Source organism: Prionailurus bengalensis, chromosome B1 (genome assembly GCF_016509475.1).
Source record: "Prionailurus bengalensis isolate Pbe53 chromosome B1, Fcat_Pben_1.1_paternal_pri, whole genome shotgun sequence".
NCBI lineage: Eukaryota > Metazoa > Chordata > Mammalia > Carnivora > Felidae > Prionailurus > Prionailurus bengalensis.
The window spans coordinates 40,370,575-40,396,973 of NC_057344.1; the positions used below are offsets into that span (position 1 = coordinate 40,370,575).

At 37.6% G+C, this 26,399-nt stretch overlaps 1 protein-coding gene across 4 annotated transcripts in view; it reads left to right on the forward strand.

Moving 5' to 3' along the window:
* Positions 1-26,399, forward strand: part of SLC20A2 (solute carrier family 20 member 2) — a 107,213-nt gene that overhangs the window by 174 nt on the left and 80,640 nt on the right. Inside the window, exons 2-3 of one of the 4 annotated variants that reach the window (XM_043562935.1) lie at positions 4,027-4,210; positions 5,404-5,506. The exons of 1 other annotated variant lie outside the window; for it this stretch is intronic. The gene's annotated coding sequence lies outside the window, so the exon portion shown is untranslated. The remainder of the gene's footprint in view (positions 1-4,026; positions 4,211-5,403; positions 5,507-26,399) is intronic. 2 more of the 4 variants (XM_043562941.1, XM_043562956.1) reach the window with 2 other exon arrangements.

The following is a 26,399-nucleotide window of genomic DNA, read 5'->3' on the forward strand; positions in this document are numbered from 1 at the left end:
CCCGCCCCCCCCCGCCCCCCTTTTCAGTTTTTGAACGGGAGCGACGCAGCGACGGCCCCGGTGCCGCCCCCGGGCGCGTGAGTGGAGCCGGGCTCCCTTCCCCTCCCCCGTGGCGCGTCACCTCCGTGCGCCGCCCTCCGCGAGCCCCCGGCCCGGAGCCCGGAGCCCCCGCGGGAGGGCTGGGCGGGCCGGGGTGGCGGGCTCTGGTGCTGGCGGCGGGTCTCGCCGCCCCCGCCTGGAAGTCCACGTGGGTGTTGCGGTTGGGTGCCAAAACCGAGCGAGAAGTAGCGGGGACGGGTCATTACCCGGGAGTTCCATGCCTCTGCCCGCCCCACTTCGGCGCGCCCCGGGCGTGATTGTCAGCGTGGGAGGGGGGAATGTGCATTGATTGTCCCACGAATCGGGATTAAGCTGGGAAACACGGAGATTTTCTTCTTTCGTAATGAAGGCGTAGAGTTACTTTTAGTATTTAATAGTCAAGAAAGCATAGGCTTTCCAAATTATCTTTCCATGTTTCCCTTTTAATAAATGATGCGTGGCTGAGATTGTTGAGGTGTTTTAAAAACTGGATGTGCCCAGGATGCCGCAGTATTGTCAGTTGAAGTGATTTTTGTGTATTAAAAAAATTGTGTGTAAAATAGATTTCCTTGGGAAATAGATTTGAAAAATGGATTTTCTACCATAAGAGTTAATGAATTTATGCAGGATTTCAGCATCAGTGTTCAAGTAATCAGATTTCAGTGGTTGGTAGCAACCTTGGGAATAAATGGCCACTTGTCCACACGCTTGAGGTCTTAACTATTTATGTTGAGCTAGTTCTCTAGGATCAGCTGACTGCTAATTATAATTCATACCAGATCTTGTAGCGGTTGTATCCTTAATAAGCAGAGGTTAAGAGCTAACCTTTAACCCAAATCTCTTTGCAAGTTTTCTCTGCCTTTTTTGTGGCTAATTCTGTTACAGTTAAGCTCATCTTTGTCTGGATGAAGAACATTGCTTGGTACAATAATATACTAGCTTTAGAGTATTAATACATATTAACTTTTATGTATTATATATACATTATATATTCATGTAAGTAATTTATAAATAGAAACCATTCAGTTTGACTCTAAAGTTGGAAAATTAGGAACAGTAGTAATGGGTAATGTTGAGTACTTGTTTGCCAGGCCTCTGCCAAATGGTATGTGCTTTATCATTTAATCTTCTGGGATAACTTTTGCATAGGCATAGTTTGCTCAGAAATTGTGAATACATGGGTTTGATTTGAATAGATCCAAATGTGGAGTATGTACATTAATTACTTCTGTTTCTGTTTTTGTGAAGAAGGGTGTTGGCAATATAAAATGACTCAGTAAAAGAATGTGTTTTTCAAGTTGGAAGATGGCTTTAAAATTGCATAAAACTGCAATTAGTCTCTTTATTTGGGTATTCAATAGTTTCTAAAGTCCTGTGTCTCATATTTATCCAAATTCTGATTACATATCATGGTCATCCAATGAACAGGTTATTCTTAGACATTGGAAAAAGGTAAATTTGGGGGAAACCTTAATGGCCCTTTTGAAAGTTTGTGTTTCCAAAAATACAATGTAATGATTTGTATAGGCATAACAATGAGAGTATGATGGTAAGGTCTAACAGTTTGCATCTTCTGAGAGTAGAAGAGGTTGAAAAGGACTGGAGAGGATGAGGGACGTGCTTGGAAATGTGTCTCATTTGTGATGAGAGTATATTGGACTTAACCTGTCTCCTGATTCTAGTGGTCCATCGTTGGAGAGAGAGAGAGAGGTTGGGAATGCTTTGCCAGTCACTATTATAAGAGGGTTCCTTTCCCCTGTGGGCCTTCTCTTTGGGGGGAGGGGCAGAGTGGAGAGTTGTCATCAATGGAAGGATGTAAGAAGAAAAAAATGCACATAGTTTCTTTTGGAGTTAATGTTTCCACCCATTGTGACTAACTGATTCCTGTCAGCACTCGCATGTTTAGGCACTTTCCTAGTAGATACTTGATAGCTGTGGGCAGCCACTGGTAGATCAAGGAAAGAAAGGAAAAGGGATGGGGTGGAGGGTGGAGACAAAGCACAAGGGTGTACAGCAGAGCATTAATAGGCTTTCCATTTGGGCAAAATTTAGGCCTCCAGTGGCCTCTGTAATGAAAATCGTTCTAATGGTATTGACCGTATGTCTTTAAAATCTCTTCTATGATATTTGTATCCAAGAATCTGGAGAGTATCCCTTTAATGTGCTTTATAAACAGTGGAACATTTAGAATACAGTACATGAAAGTTACTGAATTTTTCACCACAGCCATTTCTGTATGTTTGTTGTTGGAGAGTCAGAATGACCATAATGACGGCATTGGCTCCTGTTTGTAAGGCATTTAACCAGTGTTGTTTCATCGTTTTGGAAGATAAGCTCTTCTCGTTCCTTACTTCAAAACTTGGCTCTCACATGGAGTGCCCTTTAAAGCTCCAGAGTGCAGGGATCTTTTCTGTCATTCATTGCCTTATCTCCAGACCCTAGAACAGAGCCTGACCCATGGAAGGTACTCAGTGACTGTTTGTGGAATGAACCCAAATACACTGGAATCCTGTCCTCTCTTCTTTCCACTACCAAAGATCCCATTTAACTTTAGGGGCAGGGCCACACCAGCTTTACCTTCTCCACAGAATCTGCAGCTCACGATAAGCCCAGTATAAATGTATACTGGTATAAATGTTAGCTGTTTATACCACATACTTTGGCATTTAATCCCTTATGGCTTTATACTGTTAAATAAGTTTTTCTGCATGTTTTGTTTCCCCACCTAAAATAAAGGCTACTGAGGGCTGAGAATATATAAGGTACTATGTTTTCCTTATTCATCCAGTATAATATATACAGAGTAGGTTTGTATTTACTTATTGAGTGAATATTAGATACCCTAGGGGAAACATCAGAGATATTCAGCATGTGATTCCATTCTTCAAGTAGGTACTATTTTAGGTGGGCAGACATTGTGTGCACATGTGAAACAGTATGAGAATTTGCAGCTAAATAAAATAAAGTGAAAATAATAGCTAACATTTATGTAGTGCTTAAAATGTGCCAGATACTGTTTCAGGAATCTTTGCGTGTTAATTTGTTGGAATGTCAACAATCTTTCGAAGTAGGTACAGTTATAATCCCATTTCTTAAAATGAGGAAACTGAGACCCAGCAAGGTAATTAAATCACTTACCCAAGATCACAATGCATATAGTAAGGGGACTGGATATGAGCCCAGGCAGTCTGGCCCCCAAGTCAGTGTCCTTTCTCTGGGGAGTTTTTCTTGATCAAAGAAGACAGATCTAAAACTTGACACTAGTTTCTTGGCTGTAAAAGGTTCTCTTTTTCAAATTTCAAAGTAGCATAGGTTGCAAGGACTGAGCTGCAGAAACAGTGCTGAATTTTTCAAATGGAAGTGGTTGATCAATGGTTCCGGGGACACTACATTTTGAAATGACTAAAGGCAAGGGGAGAGAAACTGAATTTTGAATCTCAACACTGAATGAGGATTATAACTCTTCCGTAGGTGTTGAATTCAAGGACAGTGATTCACCAGGACGTAGGATAATGACTGTTGAAGTTTTTAATTTAGTGTCAGAAAACGTGAAATATAATATTGAATAACACTTGATATCTTACTACCTTTCTTTTTTAAACACTTACTAGATTTAAACCCCAGTGGTAGTAACTTACCAGAACGTAAGTGTTCCTGAAGGTTTCCTGTGCACTTATATCCATTTGCTGTGGCCTCATGTGGAATCTTGATCCACTTGTTCAGCTTGTCTTGGGCAGTACAGAACACTATTGGCCAGGAGGCCTCTTCTAGTAATATTTCTTTGATGGAAAAAAAATGTAAAATTGTGCTGTTGATTTGGTGACATACCTGGAGTGAAGTCATTTTGAAGCTGCGTGGAATTAGAAGAGGGGCTGCAAACAAAATCCAGCAAGATGGAAAAAAAAAATGGTATTCTCTGAAAACCCACTTTTGTGTCCCTTTTGTCAGGAGCTGACAGTATTATTTTGGGGGTGTTGGGCATCAAAAGAGACACTGAATCCAAATGACTCCACAGATAGGGGAGTACATACATCAGCACACCCACTGTCCAGGAATCAGAGGAGGAAGTGCCCTTGAATGAAGCATGGGCTACAAACCTGGTTAGCGGCCAGGGAGGACACACGCTCTGCAGGTATAGTATTCTGTGTTATAGATTGTTTCTGCTGGGTAGGAGGTCATGTTGTTTGTCTTGGGGGTACTTTGTAATAGGAGTCAGTGAAGAAATGACCTGCTGTTTCCATTTTCATACCAGCACATATTTTGGGATGACCTGTCATAGAAGCAGTTTATAACTGTGAACATTGTCCCACAGTTGTGTTCTATTTAAATATCCTAAGAAATAATTGGAGTTAAAATAATCTATGTCGAAATGTCTATCCAATGGGCATGTTAGCCTTAATCTTAATTTCAGGTTCTTCTCTGAATGGGGAGTTTTAGGGAAAGAGAAATTGAATTTATTTTAGTTCTATCAATATGAATTTATTTAATTCATTTATTTTAGTTCTATCAATATGGGATAATTTAATAAAATGTCTACTGCCCCATTTTATGAATTTTAGGTTTGTAGAGCTGGATCCTGAATGTGATCCAGTGCGATTGTTCTTTAAGTAGAAGTGTACATCAGAATGACCCAGGGTTTATGATGAAAATAAGCGACACCTTAGCTGACCCCTAGAGATTCAGATTCTTTAGAGCTGCGCCTGGGCGTCTGTGTTTTAAATCATCTGCAAGTGATCCTAGTCCCTACCTCCCCCTTAGGTACCAGCTGTGTATTTTATAGATAAGAAAATTGGGCAAAGTCAAATGACTTGCCTTACCTAGAGCTGGTTCAGTGGTACCAAGATCTGGTATCACCAGATGATATGTAATTTCAGAATTTTGGGGCTGGAAGAAATTTTCCAAGTCAATTCAGCAGTTCATTTTATAGCTGACTATAAACCATGCTTGTTATATAATTTTCAAGTAATATATGAATATAGGGAAATAATATTTTTTCATAGCCTATCTTCTATCCTGGCCAGGATAAAGATTAAATGGTAAATCACCAGAATTTCTTTATAATTTTAACATTTTTTTTATTAACTTCAGGAATTGTCCATTATTTGCAGTATTTTTATTGTGTATTTTGTGATGCTCTGTTAAAGTTTTTTTGAAAAATACAGTATTTAATGCTAAAGTGAAAGATTAAAAAATTTTTTATTTGAATCAGTTATTTTTCAGTCTTAGCTAAAATGTAAATACTGTGAGAATTTGTACTGCTTTATTAGAGTTTTGTGTTTTCAAAATCTGTTTGATTTTTAACTTTTTTTTTCTTTGTGTTTTAAGGCATCTTACCTTGGAAACAGCACAGTTTGGCTTGCATCCATGTCATCTTTGAGTATGAGAGAGAATCCTAATTTCAGCATGTCCTCAGAGACCAAAGAACCAGGTTTGTTCCTTCAAGAAGTCTCCTAAAGGCTGTGGAGCAGCATCCACTTCCAGAAGTCAATAAAAATGTGTGTCGATGATGCCTGTGAATGGACTATATGGTCAAGTGACTCATTAAGATAATCATGGAAGAATGGTAAAAAAAAAAAAAAAAAAAAAAGTGAAGAAAAGGCAAATTTCAAGAAGCTACCCCAGTATCATTTAGGATTTTTAAGGAGTTGAAAGAAGATAGTTCTGAAAATATGAGTGACAAGACTCTAGCACAAGTCTTTATATGTTTCTTACATTACCATTGTTAACCCAGCTGCTTTTGTGTGTAATATTTGCATAATTTTCCTCCACTGCAATAGCTGGTAGTTTCCTCATGATCAGAGTTTTATTGTGTTCGGATAGAGATATAGTAGATACAGTAGGAGAAATGGGAACAGTTCATTGGATTGTTGGCTCCAGAAACCAGCTTCTGCTAATCACTAAAGGGACAGGATGTTGACAAATTGCTTCTCCATAATGTGCTGCTGCTTGTTCACAGTTTTTGTGGCTTCAGATTCATCTTCTTTTATCTACTCCTCAGTCTCTGTATGTGCCTGCTTTTTTCTTGCACAATTTTTTAGCCTGAAGATCTGATGACCGTATTTTTTCAGTTTAAAAATAAGAATTGTATCTTCATAAATAGACCTTTGGTATGGTTCTCTCCTACCCTTGCTTGTTTTCTAAGATCAAGAATAGAATAATTTCCATTCGTTTTTGGGTTTGCTCGTCTTTCTATTTTTGTATTCTTGTTCAGTGTTTTGTTTTCCTCTACTCTTCCTAGGTGGAAATGAAGGATGATCTCTGTGTTGTGGTTTTAGTTAACTAGGAGACCAGAATAACATGGGTCGTAGACATTTATAGAAAATTTACAACATCTTTTAACCATTACTGTTTTAACTTTGTTTTAAACCTCCGTCAGATTTCTTTTTAGCAATATTGATGTAAATGTTACCTTCATACTGTGCCCTTTCCTTTTTGGGGGAGGCAGTAAGAAGCAGGGATTTCTCCAAATGCTGATAAGCATAGAGAGAATATGAGAGAGAGAACGAGAAAGCTTTTGTACTTTACAAATGAAGCAAAAGAGAAGGCTTTTGTACTTAACAAATGAAGCAATTGGTCATTAAAGTCATTAATGTGTATACACACATTGTCAGTATAAAAATTAGTTTGTGGCTTAGAACTAAGATTATTAACTGACAGCAAATTTTATTGTTTTCAACGCTTCCTACTTTTGTGACTTAAGTTAGTTGACCTGAGCCATAATTTTCTTCTTTGTAAACTGAGGAAGCCTTTGTTCTTATGAATCAAGTTTTACCCAACAGAAAGAAATATAAGCAGAAGCGATTTTAAAATTTAAATTAATAAAACAAAATTCCAGAAACCATTTTTTAATAAATATTTCCTAGTAGGCCTGTTTACTTCATCCTTTTTTCACTTTTCTTCCCTATGTACTTACTACTTTTACATTTTTTTTCTCATCTGTCTAGAATTTCTTGCTTGGTGTCTGTGTTTTGCCTGCTTCCTGCCTTTTCCATGATTCATCCTCCCATTGAAAATGATTTCTGTTCTCCTTACCCTCTATTTCCTTGGGTGGGCTTCCTGCCTTGTCTGCCGCCTCCAGTCTTTTGTTATCTCTTGTAATGCAGCTCCTGTCACCTCCAGCTCCTGCTTGTTTTACCCTCCCCTCTGTCCACTGCGCGTCCTGTCCACTTGCATCCCACTCACATCTCCCGTCAGTGGTGATCTCGTCTCTTCCAGTACCTCAGTCTACTTCTGTCAGTATAAGTACACTGATCTCTGTTGTGTTTCATTTAGTTCTGATCCCTTCTCACCTCTGAACTGATGATGTTTTCTTTGTGTACTTTTTAGTCATTGTGAATTTGCCTTGTGAGCTCTCTTCTTCTATTTTCCTTGTCCCAGGATGGCAGGTATTGCTAGATGGATTTGTTGTCAGTATTTGCATAGAACACGGATCCTTGCTGTGTATTTCCTGGGTAGCCAGGATGAATCAATTATTATTAACTTTTCTTGGAACATTGAGCTTCCTGTGTTTTCTGCTTCTAAGATTTAGATTGCTATTCTAGAAGACTAATATGACTTTAAAGAGAGTCAGGATAGTCTTATGATGCTGTCATTTTAACTCTTTATTCAAGAGTTCATGACAGACATTTGAATTCACTCCCTTGTTTTGAAAAATTAAAGAAGACATCCTTACCAGGTTTGGGGGTAGAATTGGGTGGAAGGTGGGAACAGAAAGGTAAATACTAGAAAAGGATTCATAGTCAATATCTAGAACTGGGAAGAAAACTGAAAACACAAACCACATGCTTTAACATTTATTAGGTAAAAGGTCTGCTAAAAGAATGAAAAGTATCAGTAATTCTGTTAACTAGTTTTAGTACTAGGTCATTGGTATTTTTACATTTCCATTTAAGTTCCAACACCTTTATTTAATGTTTAACAAAGCAGAAACTTAATCTTGTAAATATTCATTTTGTTTTGAGAGACTTGATGTCTCCTTATATATTAACCTATAGCATTTTATAATTACACTGTAACATTCTCAAAAATGCCATTAATATCCAGTCCTGTTTCTTGTATGGGAAAGCATATAAATTGTTTGGTTTTGTCCCTGTGGACACTGTAGTCCTGTTGTAATGAAAAGGTAGCCTTTTGGCAAGCGTTTACTTTATGCCTTTGATGATTTATGTCGTCTTATGTCTTTCTTTAATTCTTATATATACTATGAACATGGAACTATCCTGTAATTGAGTTTCCTATAATGTATATGAATTCCTGGGAGTAGACTACTGTAAGCGCAGATGCAGCTTTATGAAACTTAAAAAAGAAGAACCCTGTATAGCACGTAATGTATTTAAATAGAATTTTAAGAGTAATGCTACACACTGGGGTTGATCAGACTGAACATTCTTTCTGCCCAAGCCTTCTCCTATTGTGATGGTTACTGTTGGGTGTCTTGAAGCTGAAGGGATGGCTAATAGTGTGATAATGTTTCTGTAATATTTACCACCTGTGAGCAGCTAGTGAAAATAACATCACAACCATGGGTAAGCTACTAAGGAGAAATTTATGTAGATGTGCTCGGTACAGGACTATGTTCTGCAGTTACAGAGATGAACACCATATAGTCCGTTCTCTCTGGAAGCTCATAATTGAATAGGGAATATTGATAAGTAAAAGATTACAGTACAATGTGGCAAATGCTGAAATACACATACATAGTAGTTATCGTAGGAACAGATTAATTGTATAGGTTAAAAACCTAAAAAGTTAGATACCAGATATAATATGTATATAACTGGTGTGTGTAGTATGTATGGTATATAAATTCTGACTGTAATGTAATTGCTGGTGTATCCCTTATTATCTGGGCAGGTTAAAGTACTCAGTTTGAGTGTCTTCCCCTTGAAATTGTGATGATTATCTAGGATTGTTATATGAATTAAATGAGATAATATATAGGAGGTGCCAGTATGGTCCCTTCTTCAGTTGTTTAGAATTTAGAGAACATGATAAAGGATTATACTCTCCTTGTATATATAATATTGCTATGCAGAATGCTTGGAATTCCCATTTTAAATTTGCTTTTATAGTGTTTAAGAAAGCTAAACTAACTCAAAACCTTATAGTCAGTCTCTTTTTTTTTTTTTTAGCCAAAAGAAGTTTCTTTGATCTATTTGCCAGTGCAGTTCTCAATGACATACTTTTGAGTATGTTGTAAAATCCGTCTTTGTATAGTTGTAATCCCAACACTGGGTTACATATAACAACCTGAATATAGTTTCTGAATTGTATCTATGTTTTTGTTATTTTAAAAGATGTTTATATTAACTTCTTTTAACAACCAAACTGAACAGTTTGCATTTTCTAATGTAGAAAAAATTGCCACAATAATATAATATTGTTATGTTTATGGTTGGTTAATTTCTTCCTAAATTAACAGGTCTTTAAGGGTGTATGTCCTAGACTATATGATAAATCAGTTTGGGTAAACTTTTCACTTGATGGAACAAATTGATTCTTCTGATGTGTGTTGTTTGGCCTTGTTTAAAAAGTCCCCTAATTCATAGCGTGATTAGACTTGTCATGATTTTTTGTAATGTAAGATTTGAATTTGGGTAATTTGAAAATATCATTTTTGAGATAAATCAGCCAGCCCAGAAATTTGTTACAGATCAAAATATATGTCTTATTTAAAGCTTCTTTATTAAAGTTCGTTATGTATAATCAAGAGATTTAAATAAGTTTAGTTTGTGGCTGGTGTTTATTTGTTGTGACATTCATAAATTTGTATTGACATTCATAAATAGGGAAACTATCTCCATAGGAAGGAGAACTTGATGTATTAGTATTCCAAAGCTTAGTTTAAGCTGGTTATGATTAGAAAAGTGGCTTTCATGTGTATTCTCTGGATGAATCTCAGGTCTGTGGGCATGTTAACAATAACATTTTTAATCACCATAATAAATAGTTAGCAGAGACATTTGGGAAATTGCTGCAGATGATGTAGAATGAGCTGAGGGTAGGGTTTGTCTTTTACTGTTCCCTGTTCTTAGAGAAACTAAATTTTTTCCCGATGGTGTTTTACTTTTTCTTGGATTTTTGTTAATACCAATAAGAAACACTTGCCATTATGGAGCCTCAGTAGGGCCAGGCTCCAGGCATACATTGAAGTTTTTGCTACTACTAATGTAATTCCTTCTAATAAAATTTGAATTTATTTATTATTATTTTTTTTAAGTTTATTTATTTTGAGGTGGGGAGGGCAGAGAGAGAGAATCCCAAGCAGGCTCCTCACTGTCAGCGTGGAGCCTGACGTGGGGCTCAAACTCATGAACCATGAGATCGTGACCTGAGCTGAAATCAAGAGTTGGGTGCTTAACTGACTGAGCCATCCAGGCAACCCAATAAAATTTTGTTATGAAATATATTTTATATACTACACACTTATGTAGTATGTAATGTATGTTTATATTGATGAGTAAATAATGTTAGGATATTTCTGCTGAGCAATAGGTTTGTTGTTGTACATATTTCCTACTATAAAAATGAGGAAATTGAGGGAGGTTGTTGAACTGTCCAAGGTCATAACCAGTCGTAAATGGTGAAACCAGGAATTTAAGCTAAGTCTGATTAAAATCCATGCTTTCATTCACTTTTCTGTACTAACTTAAAATATTTCTCTCCTTGAGAGGCGCCCAGCTGGCTCAGTCAGTAGAGCATGAGGCTCTTGATCTGAGGGTCGTGAGTTTGAGCCCCACATTGGGTATAGAGCCTACTTAATAAAATTAAACATTTTTTCCTTGAAAAAGTAAAATTTACTCTTTTATAAATGTGTATTATTTTGAGCTGAGGAGCACTGCTATTAATCCTCTGCTGTATGCCTAATTTTTTTTTTTCCCAGAGTAAAAGAGCTTTGTTAATAGTTTGTAAGATTATAGAAGGCTGAGTGTTAAAGTGATCAATGCTTAGTGGAAAGAACAAAATCAGATAGTACAGAAAAGTATAAAGTGGGTGGTGAAGTGAAAATCACTAGTGATTCACTTCCCAGAGGTTAGCATTTCGTGTAAATTATCCAGACATTTGGTAAAAAAGTACATATTTGTATATCTTTAAGATACAAATAGGTTCATAATATGCATATTGTTTAGTAACACTTCTTTTGTTTATTATATATTGGCCATCATTCCACATCGTTGTAAGTTTATATCTTGTTTTTTCATTTTTTAAAAATAAACTTTTTATTTTAGAAGAGCTTTGGATTTTTTTTTTCTAAGTTTATTTTCATTTATTTTGAGAGAGAGAGAGTGTGTGCGCAAGCAGGGGAGGGGCAGAGAAAGAGGGGGAGAGAGAGAATCCCAAGCAGGCTCCATGCTGTCAATGTAGAGCCCGATGCAAGGCTTGAACCCACAAACTGTGAGATCATGACCTGAGCTGAAACCAAGAGTCAGACACTTAACTGAGCCACCCAGGCGCCTCATAGAAGGTTTTAGATTTATAAAGAAATTGCGAAGATAGTACAGAGTTCCCAGTTTCCCCTCTCATTAACCTCTTAACGTTAGTGTGGTACATATGTTATAATTAACGAACCAAACTGATAACATTATAATTGGTTGAAGTCCATACTTTATTATGATTTCCCTTTCATGAGTTTTTACCTCCTGTCTTTTTCTGTTCTAGGACCCCATCCACGAGTCCACACTGCATTCAGTCATCATGTCTCCTTAGGTTCTTCGTGGCTATGACTGTTTCTCAGACTTCCCTTGTTTTTTATGACTTGACAGTTTTGAGGTGTACCAGTCAGATAGTAGAATGCCCCTCAGTTGGGCTTGTCTGTTGTTTTCTCATGGTTAGAATGGGGTTATGTGGGGTTAGACTAAGGGAGGCCACAGAGGCAAAAGGCTGTTTTTATCACATCATTTCAAGGGTGCATCCTAGCTTTGTGACCTTACTGTTGATGTTGACCTTGGTATCCTGGCTGAGGTAGTGTTTGTCAGACTTCTCTATTGTAAAGTTACTCTTTTTTTCTCAACTTTCCATCTTGTGCTCCTTGGAAGGAAGGCAGCCCACACTTAAGAGTTATGCTCCACCTTCTGGAGGGGAGAAGCAGAGTATCTACATACGTTATTTGGAATTCTACACAGGAGACTTCTCTCTTCTCTCCCATTTATTTATTGAATCATTTTTTTAATATCAGTATAGACTAATGATATTTATACTTTGAGTTATAATCCAATACAACTTTATTGCTCTAATTTTTCCAGCTTTGACCATTGGGAGTCTTTCAGTTGGTTCCTGTGTCCCTTTATGATACCCTGATCATTGTGGGCTAATATCTTTATTTTTTACATAGTTTCATGGTATTCCATTATAAGACTATACCATGATATATTTAACTAAACCCTTATTAATGGTAATCTACATACCAGATTTTTCACCGTTATGAACAGTACTGTGATGAGAAGTCTTCAAAATACATTTATAAAAATATTGTTTGATAATTACTCAGGAAGATTTGCAGTGTTAAAGGGAGTGCCTCTTATACATATCATGTGATTTGTGACCCTTAGTCAAATCTGAAGGGAGGGAATTTACACCTACCCTATGGAAATCATTGTGGTTGCCTCCCTTTTTTCTTTTTTTCATGTGGTAAGTGAGAGCTGATGACAGGGTAGCACTGATGGTCTTAAAGAGCTGCGTTGAGATCATACTTTGTCTTAAGACAGCTGTGCCTTCTCAGTATAGACTCGGTTACTGTAGACAGTTAGTGAGATGAATTGAAATTCCATTTGGAAGAACAAAACAGCATTCTCAGAGAGTAAAAACTTCAGAACTGGAAGCAGCCATAGAAATCATGTTCCATCCCTGCATTTTAGAAATTGGAAACTATAGTACCATGGGGTGAGATGATTTGCCTGGTATTTTTGCCATAAAAGAAGCATTCAAGAACCTGAATTTCTGCTCAGAATTCCTGTTACATGAGTATATTTTATATCCCATGCATGGATATACACAGTTTATGTTGGAAAATTTCAAACATGTACCAAAGAAGACAAGATAATTCATCTGTATGTCCCCATCCTTCACCTTTACCTTCCCATTTGTGGCAAATCTTGTTTAAACTACCCCCCCCCCCGCCCCCAATGCCATACTACTTTAAAACATATCTCAGATATTAAATTATTCATCTGTGAATTTTCAATATGTTCAGGAAATCCCTTGTCAGAACACAACCACAATATCATTATCACATGTTAAAAATATATTTTTCACATTTTTTTAATGTTTATTTTTGAGAGAGAGACAACGGGGGAGGGCAGAGAGAGAGAGACAGAGGATCTGAAGCAGGCTCTGTGCTGACAGCAGAGAGCCTGATACAGGGCTCGAACTCACAAACTGTGTGATCATGACCTGAGCTGAGATCAAGAGTCTTCCACTGACTGGCTCTGACTGAGCCACCCAGGCACTCCAGACCTTAAAAATATTTCTATTTAAGGATAGTTAGTTGTAAAAACTTCAAAAATTTGTATTCACCATTGATTAGAATCTGGCATTACTGAAATCATACATTTCCTTGGTATGATCCCCCAAGAATTACAGGGAGATTTTAATGTATATCTGTACACCATACAAAATGGCCTAGGTTATGGCTTTTATAAAAAATGTGTTAGGGTTTTACCCGTAAAAAATAAGTTAACCTCATGAGATTTCCTTAGAGCAAAGAAATCCATAAACACTGTATGATAGATATCATCCAACTGGATACATTTGCTTTTTGGCCCTCCTTTACTCTATTTGTGCATGAGGAAGAAATTCCGAGGATGTATGACAAGAATTCTATTTCAGATTTTATCATATTAATTAAAGCCATAGATGAAAATATTGTGGTGTGGCCATTTTATTCCAGATCTTCTGTAGAGAGATTTTTGAACGTCAAGTAAAATTCCTGCATGTTACTTCCTGAATTAGAAGTTTACAAAGCTTCTAAGAACCAACATGCTGACATCATCACTGCATTTTCATTTGCTTTTAGAAGATAATTTAAGGGGTACCTGGGTGACTCAGTCTTTCGCATTTGACTCTTGATTTCGGCTCAGGTCATGATCTCATGGTTCATGGGTTCGAGCCCCACATTGGGCTCTGCACTGACAATGTCGAGCCTGCTTGGGATTCTCTCTCTCTTCCTCTCTCTCTGTTCCTCCCCCATTTGTGCTCTACCTCTCTCAAAATAAATAAGTAAACTTAAAAAAGATAATTTAAGAGGAAAGAATACCTTTTCTATCAGAGATGATCCTAAAGGCAGAGCTGACTGCGGTTACTCGATTTACTTCAAGCGGCACACTACGTGGATTGCTTAGTGTCTGCAATTTAGAAGAGTGGTTAATACTTCCAATATTTTAAATATTGTATTTTCTTGGGGTTTCACTGGATCTTTAAAATTAAAATTGAGATGTTATTTTCCTCTAGAAAAGCAACCCTGTCTCAGAGGCTTTACAACCAGAATAAGAAACTTCCTCTTAAATACCCATTTACTTGCATTGAATTTATCTTAGAATTGCTTCTGTTTTTTGGCATGCTGTTAAAATATTCAATATTCAATGATCTAAATTGAAGATGGAGTGAAAAAGAGGGCTGAAATTTTCCTTCCGCTTATTCTAAGCCAGACTGAAACCAATCTTAACTGCATAATTTAATTTAAAACTTTTATTGCAAATAAATATTCATCTTGCTAGCCCATATTGTTCATTATATGTAGATTCATGTTTTATTCTAACCTAATTTAGACTTCTGCCTTGCATTTGACAGTGTTACAGCTTTTCTGTTTTCTTTCGTGAATAGGCTTTGTTATAGTCAATCAGCTTAGTTTTCTTACCATTTTGAGTGCCCTATTTGTATTATTTCTAAATTTTGGTTCACCTTTTTCTCCTTGTTTTCATTTGGTGGACATCTTTTAAAGAGGAGAAATCGTTGTTACTTTTCTTCTCTATTCTAAGCAGAAATTGAAAGATTAATAAAAAATAACCAGTTGCAAATACATCTCTGGTCAAGTGCATTCAGGTTTCCTAGGCTAATGTGTATTACAGATTTTAAGTTCTTGGAGGATTGAGTATTCATCAGTGTGTGCTGTGATTTACTTCTGTAGCATTCTACCTATCTTAAGCTACTTTTTAAATCTTTTCTTGATATAGTAATGATACTTTTTCTCCAAATCCTATTTTCTTTGAAATTCTCTTCTTATTTTTGACATCTTTGCTTCTTGCCAGCATGTGATCCTGATTGAATTTCTTACCTTCTTTCAGTTTCCTCATCTGAAAAGTGGGGGTATTAATCAGCAGTCACCTCACTGGATTTTTGAGTTAAATGGGATAAGCTGTAGTGCCTGGCACATAATAAATGCTCCATAAATGTTATTCAAGCCATCTGCTTCTTTCCAGCCACCTTTATTACATCTTTCCCTTTTACTTGTTTATACCTTCACATAGATTAGGAAACATGGTGTGTGTATTTTAAATAAGTGACCACCTTCTTGTTTTCCTCTCACTTTTAAAAAACTTTTCATCTTGAAATGATCGCAGATTCATAGGAAATAGCAAAAATACAGAGCAGTCCCATGTACCCTTCACCCTTTTTCCCCAAAGGTAGCCGAAGTCCAAGATCAAAACCAGAAAATTGACATTGGTGCCATCCAGAGCTTATTCAGATTTCTCCAGTTTTATATGCACTCATTTGTGTGTGTGTGTGTGTGTGTGTGTGTGTGTGTGTATGGTTCTGTGCAGTTTGATTACATGTATTTGTGTAACCACCATCACAATCAAGATGCAGGATTTTGTATCCCTCACCCATCAACCCAAGGCTTTCTCTTGCTCTCCTTTATAATTTCCTCAAACCCTTGGTGATCACTATTGTGTTCTTCAGCTTTCTAATGTTCATGCAGCCTGTGATCTTTAGAGATTGGCTCGTTTTACTCAGCATGATGCTTGTGAGATCCATTCAAACTGTTGCGTGTGCCAAATAGTTTGTTCCTTTCATTGCTGAGTTCTGTTCATGCCATAGATGTACCACAGTTTAACCACTTTTCCAGTGGAAGGACATTTGGGTTGTTTACAGTTCTGGGTTATTACAAATAAGGCTGCTGTGAACATTTGTGTACAGGTGTTTTTTGTAGATCTAAGTTTTCATTTCACTGGGATAAATGCTTGGGAGTACAGTTCCTAGATCAGAAGTTTAAATGGACCATTGTAAGCTTCTTTGAAAATACATGTTAATGCCATTTGTAGATACATAAAGGCAGTTATTTTTTAATGCCAGCCATTATAAACAACATACAGTGTCCTTTGTTTTAAAATATCTTTCTGTATAATTTGCAGCACCAGTCCAAAGTATTGAATCCTGACTTTTTGTGTTGTAATATAACATGTACTAAAGAAATATTTCATTTTGTTAGTGAATCCCCTTGCATATTGTATTGAAATTTTTCTTGGGTATTTTACTGTTCTCAGATACTAAATTTGAGTGGGAGGAGATATTTCAAGTAATGGTTTTTCTTTCCATCAATATTTTGCAATGTGGTGGATGTTAAAATTTTAAAATACCTGTAAAGATGAGCACAGAAAATCAGGCAGTCCATTAATTAATGTCCAACAATATTTCAAATAATCAGTAGAGTAATGTTGGATTTGTGTTTTCCAATGTAATGTTTGGAGTCCTAAGATGTTTTATAGACTCATTGTCCCCAAGATTAATAATAAATGATGTCATTATTAAGGCAAAGCTACAAGTAGTGTTGACATGTGAAGAGCTCCTCATGATGGTACCCATAGATTTCAGTAATGTTATTGAAGTTGGGCATCAAAAATCAACAGAAGGACAATATAAATTATGTGTAGCGGACAGGCATTGGCTGGTTGATCAGTTTTGGCTTTCCCAAATACAGTCACGGCCCTGAAGTAACTGATAAAGGGAAAGCTCTGTAAAAATTGATAGAAGGGAAGGAAACAAAATGTAGAAAGCAGTGGCTGCTCATTTGAATAATCTAGAGAAACTTTAGATTGAAACAAGCACCTGTTCCCAGGCCAGTCAAATTAGACTCTGAAAGTGGTGCCCAGGCACTGATATTTTAAAACATGTTTCCAGGTAGTTTTAATGTTTAGCCAAGGTTGAGAACCACTGGCCCACCAGGAATGGCCTCTGTGCTCCTATTTCTTCACCTTAGAATTTGATAGTGTTTGTGCTGCATGCATCCATCTTTTATGTATTGGACTAATGTGGGTTCCACACACCTTATATACGTGGCTCTGCTGAGATGTCTGTTTCCCTAAAGGGGGCAAAAGCCACACTTGTGAATTGTGGTCATATTTAAACTATAAAACAGCTTTAATAGGTGTAACAGAAGAGTGCCTGTCTTTGGAATCAAAGACATCGAAATTGTTGAAAAGTCAAAAGGAAATTAGATTTCATCCAGGACTTATTATGGGTGGGACAGTTTTTGGGAAATTGGGCATTAGAAAATGCGTATGGGGTATTGGGGTGAGAGGTCTCCGTTTTTATTGATAGATCCTATTGTCAACCTTACTTAGTTTTTCTTTTTTTCTTTTGATTTTTACTTGGCAAAAGTGATACTTAACTGTAACAAGTGAAAGTATGCAAAGATGAGTACAGACAAAAAGAATTAATCCCCCACCAGTTTTCACAGCCAGATGTGAATTCTTCCACACCTTTTTTTATATTTACAAAAGTATGTTTAACAATATAAGATTTGTAAGTTTTTTGTTTTTAAAATAGGATCACACTATATATTATTTTGAAACTTCCCCTCAATATACCATCGATATGTCCCAAGTCAATGTAGATCTCTTATTTTCATAAAATAAATTAAATTTTCAACATGCCATGATTTATTGAGCCATTTCTCTATGAAGGGACATTTAGAATGTCCCCCCCCCCCCCACACACACACACCTTTTTAAAAATTTACTACAAACAGTGGTGTAACACATATCTTTGTGTATATAAGCTTAGGTACCTGTGCTTTTGTTTGTAAAGTATTCTTATAATCCATGGTTTGGTTTTGGTCAGATTTCTTAGTTTCTGGGTACTTTTTCTGATCTTGAGAATTATTAGCGAGTTAATAATGTCTGCTGATTGCCAGTTATTTGGCTCCTGGGTATTAAATTGGGTGTTAGATAGGAGAATCAGTTATTTTAGTAATGGATATTAATAAATCCTAGTGGCCAGAAATGTTTTTCATAGGTCCTAGAATCCCTAAGGTGGGGCACCTTAATGGGAGGCCAACAGATGGGCTTCATGGGTGTCTATGAACCACCTGATACTGACTGAAAAATTGTATATAAATGTGCACTTTATGGCTTTCATCAGATTTTCAAGGGGGTTTTTATTGCCCCTCAAAATGGTTAAAAATTGGTAATACGGGTATCAGAGAGTAGTACTCAGTCTAGAGAACCTGCAGAGTACTTTGAGTTGCCATTGATAGCACATTTTTAATCACAATGTCCTCTTTCTTGTAAAGTTCTGGATTGAAATAAATTTTTCTAATTTCCAGGTGACATAAGCCTAGGAGAGTTGGCTAATACCAAACCTAGCAGAATCCAGGCTGAGCATAACCCCAATAGGTTGTAATAATGTTCCAAAAGATGAAAGATACTAAGGATAAACGTGTAGGAGCTGAACAATGCCTGGGCATGGAGGATAATCTCAGATGCACCTGAGATGAAAAAGAGCTGGGAGTTTATTTGCCCACAGGCTGGTCTGGGCAGTCTTTGTAATGTGACTGCTAAAAATATGAGCGGGTTAGACCACATTTGGTGAATTGTGTCTGTATCTGAAAACCACATTTTAGGTAGACACGAGCAAAGGGACAGCAGTGGACTGAGACGTGACGTCACATGAGGAACAACTGCTTGTGGTTGCTGGATCTGAAGGAGAGGGTATAAAATAGCAATGGCAACAACCCTTGTAGATTAAGGAATAGAAAGACCAGAGTGTGCTTAGTGAATGTTTGAATGAATTAATGAATTAATGAATGAGTGAATGAAAATTAACAAAGCAAAGGATTCCCGCTTGATCTAAGCTCTGGTGAGAGTTCTCCAGTAATGGGGTGGGCTGCTCTAGAAAGCACTGACTTCCCAATGGAGCCCTTTAAGCATAGTGATGGGTGACTGGAATAGTACTGTGTAAGGTATTGCTGTTCTCAATGAAAGGCTGTACAGCAGAACTTCAAAACTCTTTTAATTGGAATTTTATATTTCTCTCAGTCACTTTAATTAAAAAATTTTTTTTTCAATGTTTATTTTTATTTATTTATTTTTTTTAATTTTTTTTTTCAACGTTTATTTATTTTTGGGACAGAGAGAGACAGAGCATGAATGGGGGAGGGGCAGAGAGAGAGGGAGACACAGAATCGGAAACAGGCTCCAGGCTCTGAGCCATCAGCCCAGAGCCTGACGCGGGGCTCGAACTCACCGACCGCGAGATTGTGACCTGGCTGAAGTCGGACGCTTAACCAACTGCGCCACCCAGGCGCCCCTTCAATGTTTATTTTTAAGAGACAGAGAGAGACAGAGCATGAGCAGGGGAGGGGTAGAGAGGGGGAGACACAGAATCCGAAACAGGCTTCAGGCTCTGAGCCGTCATCACAGAGCCTGACGTGGGGCTCGAACTCATAAACGGTGAGATCATGACCTGAGCCAGTCAGACACTTAACCGACTGAGCCACCCAGGTGCCCCTCAGGTACTTTAATTTTAAAATAGAGGACAATCCCCCTTTCCTGGGTGGCTCAGTCAGTTAAGTGTCTGACTTCAGCTCAGGTCATGATCACGTGAGCCCACATTGGGCTGTCTACTGTCAGCACAGAGCCTGCTTCAGATCCTCTGCCCCACTCTCTTTCTGCCCCTTCCCTGCTCTCCCTCTCTCTTTCTCTCTTTCTCTCTCTCAAAAATAAACCTTAAAAAAATTTTTTTTTAAATTTTAAATAGAGAACAGTTCTAGGATGATATTGTAGGCTCTTTAAAAGTACATTTATAGAAGGAGTGTTTGTGACTCAAAGACTACTCCGTTGTCGGTATAGGTGCTGAAACATTGAACTGTAACAGGTTGTTGTTTTTTTTTTTCTGAAACTGATGTAAAAGTTATTCTGCTGTTAAAATCTGAAGTAGCTAGTCTAGACTTGTAGCGTGAGTGTGGTTTAAGATTTTATTCTTGTTACTTTAGAGAGAAGAAAAACCACATTCTTTCCAAGCTACAAAAAGAGTAACAAAGGAAATTTCACCACTTCCCATGGCCTCAGGAAACAGGCACACTATCTCCATTAGACTAATTGTCTGAATTTTGCCCCAGGTTATAGTAACACACTATATAGAATTTGTGTCCTGTTGTATCTTTTACATAGGTTTGCCCCTCAGTTTGCCTACTGCCCTGTGGAAATGTATCTTTAGTATTTGTTTAAGTTGGTTAATACAGAGATGCCTCTTACTACCCCTCAAATGGTTCAATCAAAACACCTTTAGGTTATGGAAATGGATAAATATTGTCAAAGCTTTTTTATGTAAAGCTTTAAAAAATTTTTTTTATGTCTTTATTTTATTTTTGAGAGAGAGAGAGAGAGAGAGAGAGAGACACTGAGAGCGGGGGAGGGGCAAAGAGAGCCCGAGACAGAGTCTGAAGCAGGCTCCAGGCTCTGAGCTGTCCACGTACAGCCCGACACGGGGCTTGAACTCACAGACTGCATATCATGACCTGAGCTGAAGTCTGATGTCTAACCGACTGAGCCACACAGGCGCCCCTTTATTGTAAAGCTTTTTAAAAAACAAACCCTGTGTCTTCCACTAGCAGTTTTATTTAGTTATTTTTAATTTTTTTAATGTTTTTATTTATTTACGAGAGAGCAAGACAGAGACAGAACAGCGCGACCGGGGGAGGGGCAGAGAAAGAGGGAGACAGAATCCAAAGCAGGCTCCAGGCTCTGAGCTGTCAGCACAGAGCCTGATGCAGGGCTCCAACCCGCAAACCATGAGTTCATGACCTGAGTGGAAGTCGGATGCCCAACCGACTGAGCCACCCAGGTGCCTCTCCCACTAGCAGTTTTAAAAGAGGTTGGGGGATGCTGCCACTTAGGACACCCTGGTTTCCACTCCTTTTTGTAGTGCCCTAGACGTTTAGGTCAGGGGTTAAGATGGCTCCACCACTCACATGGCCCTGACGTCCCGTGTCTGATTCCTCACTTGCAAAGGAAAGATAGTGATGGTGCTTATAGTGTTGTGAGAAAGCAGGGTACTGGGTGCATGAGGAGAACTCAGTACCAGTTCTGTTTCTGTATCTTTTACTCTCACCTTGTGATCTTTCTGTTTTTTCTGACTCAACAGCTACTGTCATCCACATGTCTTGTACTATCTCGGACCTAGCTTATCTAAAACTACTTTTTTGTATTGCCACCCCCACCCCTTCCTCTTCTCTTCCTCTGCCTGGCTGTACTGTATCCTCCCGACTCCTCTTGTTCATCCAGGGGTACAACTCACCAGAGGTTGTCCTGGAAGAGGCTAACACCGCAAGCTCTGGAGTCATGTGGTCTCGGATTAAATTCTGGCTCTACTACTCTTGCCATGTGGCGTTGGACAAGTTACTTAATGTCTGTCTCTAAATCTCAGTTTGTTCAATTATAAAATTAGTATGGCAGCAATCTGTCTTATAGAATCGGAAAAATTCAGTGCAATACATACGTGTTAGCTGCTCAGTATGGTTGCTGATACTTAAGTGAGTGCACAGTACACATTTATTATTTATAACTCAAGCCAGAAGTGGTGATGTCATCCTTAATTCCTCTTCTTTCCCTTCACTTAAATGTCCTCAGTGCTATTGATTATACCTCAGAAGTCTTTCTCTCCTCTTTCTCATCACTGCCTTTAGGTCAGGGTTTCTTAATTTGAATTTATCATAATCAAAGAGGTTCATAATTCCTTGAAGTTAAATGTACATGTTTTAACCTAAGAGTTTTTCTCAAGAAGACGGCTTTAGCTTTTATCATCGACTTTCACACAGGTCAGTGACTCACGAAATGTTAATAGCTCCTGTCTTAGACTCATCTCTGGCCTGTATCCAGTAGCCTGTACACTGACATTCCTTCCCTAGTCTCCGTGCCTGTGATCTCTTCAAACTGGTGCCAGTTAACTCGTTTTTTGTTTTGTTTTTTAATATTTTTACATCACCATCCTGCTTACATGGTTGTGTTGACTCCTTGTTGCCTACAGCAGCGGTTCTCCTCCCGACCACATACTAGAAACACATGGGAAGCTTTTAAAAAAATACCCAGGTCCCATCCTAGACCAATTAATCGATATTAACAAATACCAGGCGTCAATATTTTGTTTTAAAGCTTTGCAGGAGATTGTAATGTGTAGGCAGACTTGAGAGTGTCAGGGCTACAGGATAACGGATGAGATTGTTAGTGTGGCACTTACGGACCTCAACAACCCAGTGCTTATCTACCTTTTCAACCTGATCTTCTGCCTCCTCTCCCACTTATATCCCATCATTTGCTCTCTGGATACCTACTTCTGCTATTCCTGGAACATGCTGTGCTGTTTCCTCCCTCTGAGCTTTTGCCTATACTGCTTGCTCTGCCTGAAATGCCTTTTACCCTTTCTCTGCCTGGTCATTTAAATCATAAAACCTTTCCCCAAGCCCTGAAGAGAATTGCAACCCTACTCTTGTGCAGACTTCTGTTATAGGCCTTACACTGTGTCATAATTACTTGTGGATCTGTCTTCCACACACAGTGAATTCCTAGAAGGTAGGAGCCTTCTTTATTTCATTTCTCTAGTGTTGGCACCAGGTTAAGAAGCTCCCTAAGAGTCTAATGAATGAGTAAATGACAGTGAACAAACAACAGCCTGCTCTGTGGAATCTGGAAATCCATGGTGTTGGGGAAAGTAAGTAAATATGGTACACTAGATGTAGTCAGAAATGCTCAGCAGAAGTTTTATCCTCTATGGTTAGTTACTCTTCTATATTTTTATAAGAGTGAAAGATCAATAATATATGAAGTTTCTCATCTGGAACTAGGCAAGTTAAGACCAGCTTTGAAAATATCTCCAAATACTGTTGAGTATTATCCAACATAACAACATAAAGTCGCACATATCATATTTGTTTCCCGAGACTCCAAAGATTTCTGAATGAGAGATGGAGGGGTCAGCCATTGTGATGATGGCAACGGTTTATTTTGCCCAGTGGATTATCCTAACTTAGTTACTGATTTAAAGATACCCTTATATGGACAGTTCTCCAGACATTATATGTTTCTAATTTTGATCTCACCCCTGGCCTTTATGTTTAGCTGCTGCCTAGTCCTTCTCTTGGCTATTTTTAATACTTTTTTTCCTCCGTGTGTCTTGGAATTGTCCGAAACATTCTAAAGAATTGTAAATTAAATGTGATTTATTCGTCCTCTTTCTTCAGTGGCAAGGATTAATTTAATGGTGATTTTTGGAAGAGATTACTTTAGTAAATGATCTGAGAGAGATTCTTTTGAATATTGTTTGGGGGATGTTTTGTGTTGATTTGCCTTTTATCTTAATTATTTTTCCTGAACACTGACCCACCACTACACTCTTTTGTGAAGAGATGGGCTATTTAACACTTACACAAGGAATAGTGAGTACTAGTCTGATGTCATGATTTGGGTGTACATCGTTCTGATATGCTGTGTGTGAACAACCAGAATACCCTTTGTCTAACTGGCTTCTTATTATTTTATAATCTTATAAGCTTGAATAATAAGGACAAGATTTTTCTTATTCAAAGTCAGAATGTTAGTTGGAATTTATTAATTTGCTACCCAGTTATACTTCCATTCCTTTTATTTAAAAAGTTTTTTAAAAAGCCTTAAATCTGGATCAAGAGCCCCTCCTTTAAATATGTTTACAAAAAAAGGATATCAATCGGTGAAACTAAAAAGAATAATTTTTAGTCATTTTTTAAGATCATTTTTAGAAACAGATGTGAGTCAAAGAATTGGGAAATGCGCCCTTTCCTGGCAACTGGAGAGAGGAAAATATAATGTCAAGAAAAAGGAGAAACCAGCTCTTACAATGACCACATTAAGGTCTAAAATGGATAATTGTTTATTATTTCACCGTCTACAATCAACCGCAGATATTCCAGTACTGTTTGTCCACCCATCTTTTTGTGAGCCAGGGCCTATGGAAAGAAACTGGTCTTTGGTGTTTCTGAGAATGGCCTTTTGGATGATTATAATTACTGGCTATTATAAATATTCGAGCTGAGTTGTTAATCAATCCTCTTGTTTTTTGCTGCTTTTAAAAGTGAGCACTCATTGCAGCGTTTTTTTAAATGAAATGTTTAGTGCTTAAGAGATACAGTCATGTACTTTTATCATCAAGAGACTAGGCTGTACCCTCCTGAAGAAACTAGCCACCTACTGGATTCTTGTAGCCAAGTGAAATTAGAATCTCTTATGAATATTTCATCTCTTTTAGTTTGAGGTTGATTTTGAACAGCCTACTCTAAAAGTGACCACTTAGTTTATCTGGTTGGGAACAGACCACATCCATTTACAGCAAAGCTATAAAAAATTAGAGCATATGTTCTGTTTTTTTCTTAATTTTTTTTAACGTTTATTTTTGAGAGACAGAGTATAAGCCAGAGAGGGGCAGAGAGGGAGACAGAATCCGAAGCTCACTCCAGGCTCTGTCTGAGCTGTCAGCACAGAGCCCGATTTAGGGCTCAAACCCATGAACCATGAGATCATGACCTGAGCTGAAGTTGGACACTTAACTGACTGAGCCACCCAGGTGCCCCTAGAGCATACATGCTTGATTTCCCATGTCTCTTGGTAAATTAGTAAGTACCAAGTGCTGTGTTCTACCACATACTTGAGCATTTATTTGCCTTTCAAACAAACCTTATAAATACTTGAGGACCCATGAGAACATATTTGAAATTATTAATAATAAAACTGGTGGCTTTGGGCTGTTATTATGAGGATCCTTTCATTCTTACCCTGTAAGTTTCCTGTGCATCTAAAATAAGATAGAGAAGGAACCTAAAAGCCCAAAAAAAGTAGATTCATTACTACATACAGGTGGTTCAATCTGGAATTCCCACTCATTGTTCTTTTATGTAGCTAACTAGCTTCTCTCTCTCTCTCTCTCTCTCTCTCTATATATATATATACACACACACACACACACAAATAAAAATATATATAAATATATTTTATGTATAGAAATCTGTGTGAATCATTGTTCTGAGTACTATATGTGCATTAACTCGTTTTCTCAGCAGTCCTTGGAAGTGTATTCTTATCCTTATTTTGCAGGTGGGCAAAGAGAATTCTGTTAAGTAACTTGCCAATGGTTGCAAAGCTAGTAAACTTCGATTTGAATGATCTCAGCAATAGAGCTCTGTTAAGTACTTTCCTACAGCCCTCTTTTCCTTTGAAAGTCTGAAATCTCAAGTTAGGAAGTAGAGTAGCTCTTATCCAAAAAAGATTGTACATACTCTTGAAGTAAGCTTGATTGCTTATGGAGCAGTGCAGATTGAGATAACAAAAATTAACGTTTAGTGCTAACATACCAAAAGGTTTTGGAAGTCTGTAGCTTATTCCCTGATTCCTAATAGTTTTCTTATAATTGGATTGCATAAACTGAGAAATGGGTGTTTCTGATTAGCAGTTAAGCACAGCTCATGAATCCAGGATTGGCCACCAAGTTTGATTCGTGATGGGTGAAATTTGCCTTTGCATTATCTGTGAGAAAGAGGTTTCTAAACAAATAAATAGTATGCGATTGCAGGACAGTTTTACTTATTTCAACTTAGAATATTTTCAAGTAGTTTTAGCAGTATTTATTTTAGTATGTTTAACTATCTTTAGTACTTTTGCCTTAAAAATGGACAGAACTCAGTTTAACATTTTCTTAATAGATTCAAGTAATAAGACGGCATTTGAAAGTATTTTCAGTGTGGATATATGACTACCTTGAAGCCAAATTAGAGTAGAATTAGTAAGATTTTGTTAACCTACGTTTTGAAATACTATGGCTTTAAGTCTAATGTTGTTTTCCCTAAAATATCAGAATACATTTGTTTGTTATTTTAGGTTAGCCTGACTAACTGTAGAGGTTCAGTTTGTACTTAATAATAAGCCTATGCTTATTTTTTCATTGAAGGTGTATTTATTACGTAAGATACTAGTTCTTGTTTGTTTGAATCTGACAGCCAGGCTGTGTCTGTGTAGCAGTTCCAAGCAGAGCATCTTATATCAGCAAATTCAGAAGTGTTGCCCCAAGAGAAAGGAGTGAAACTCTTT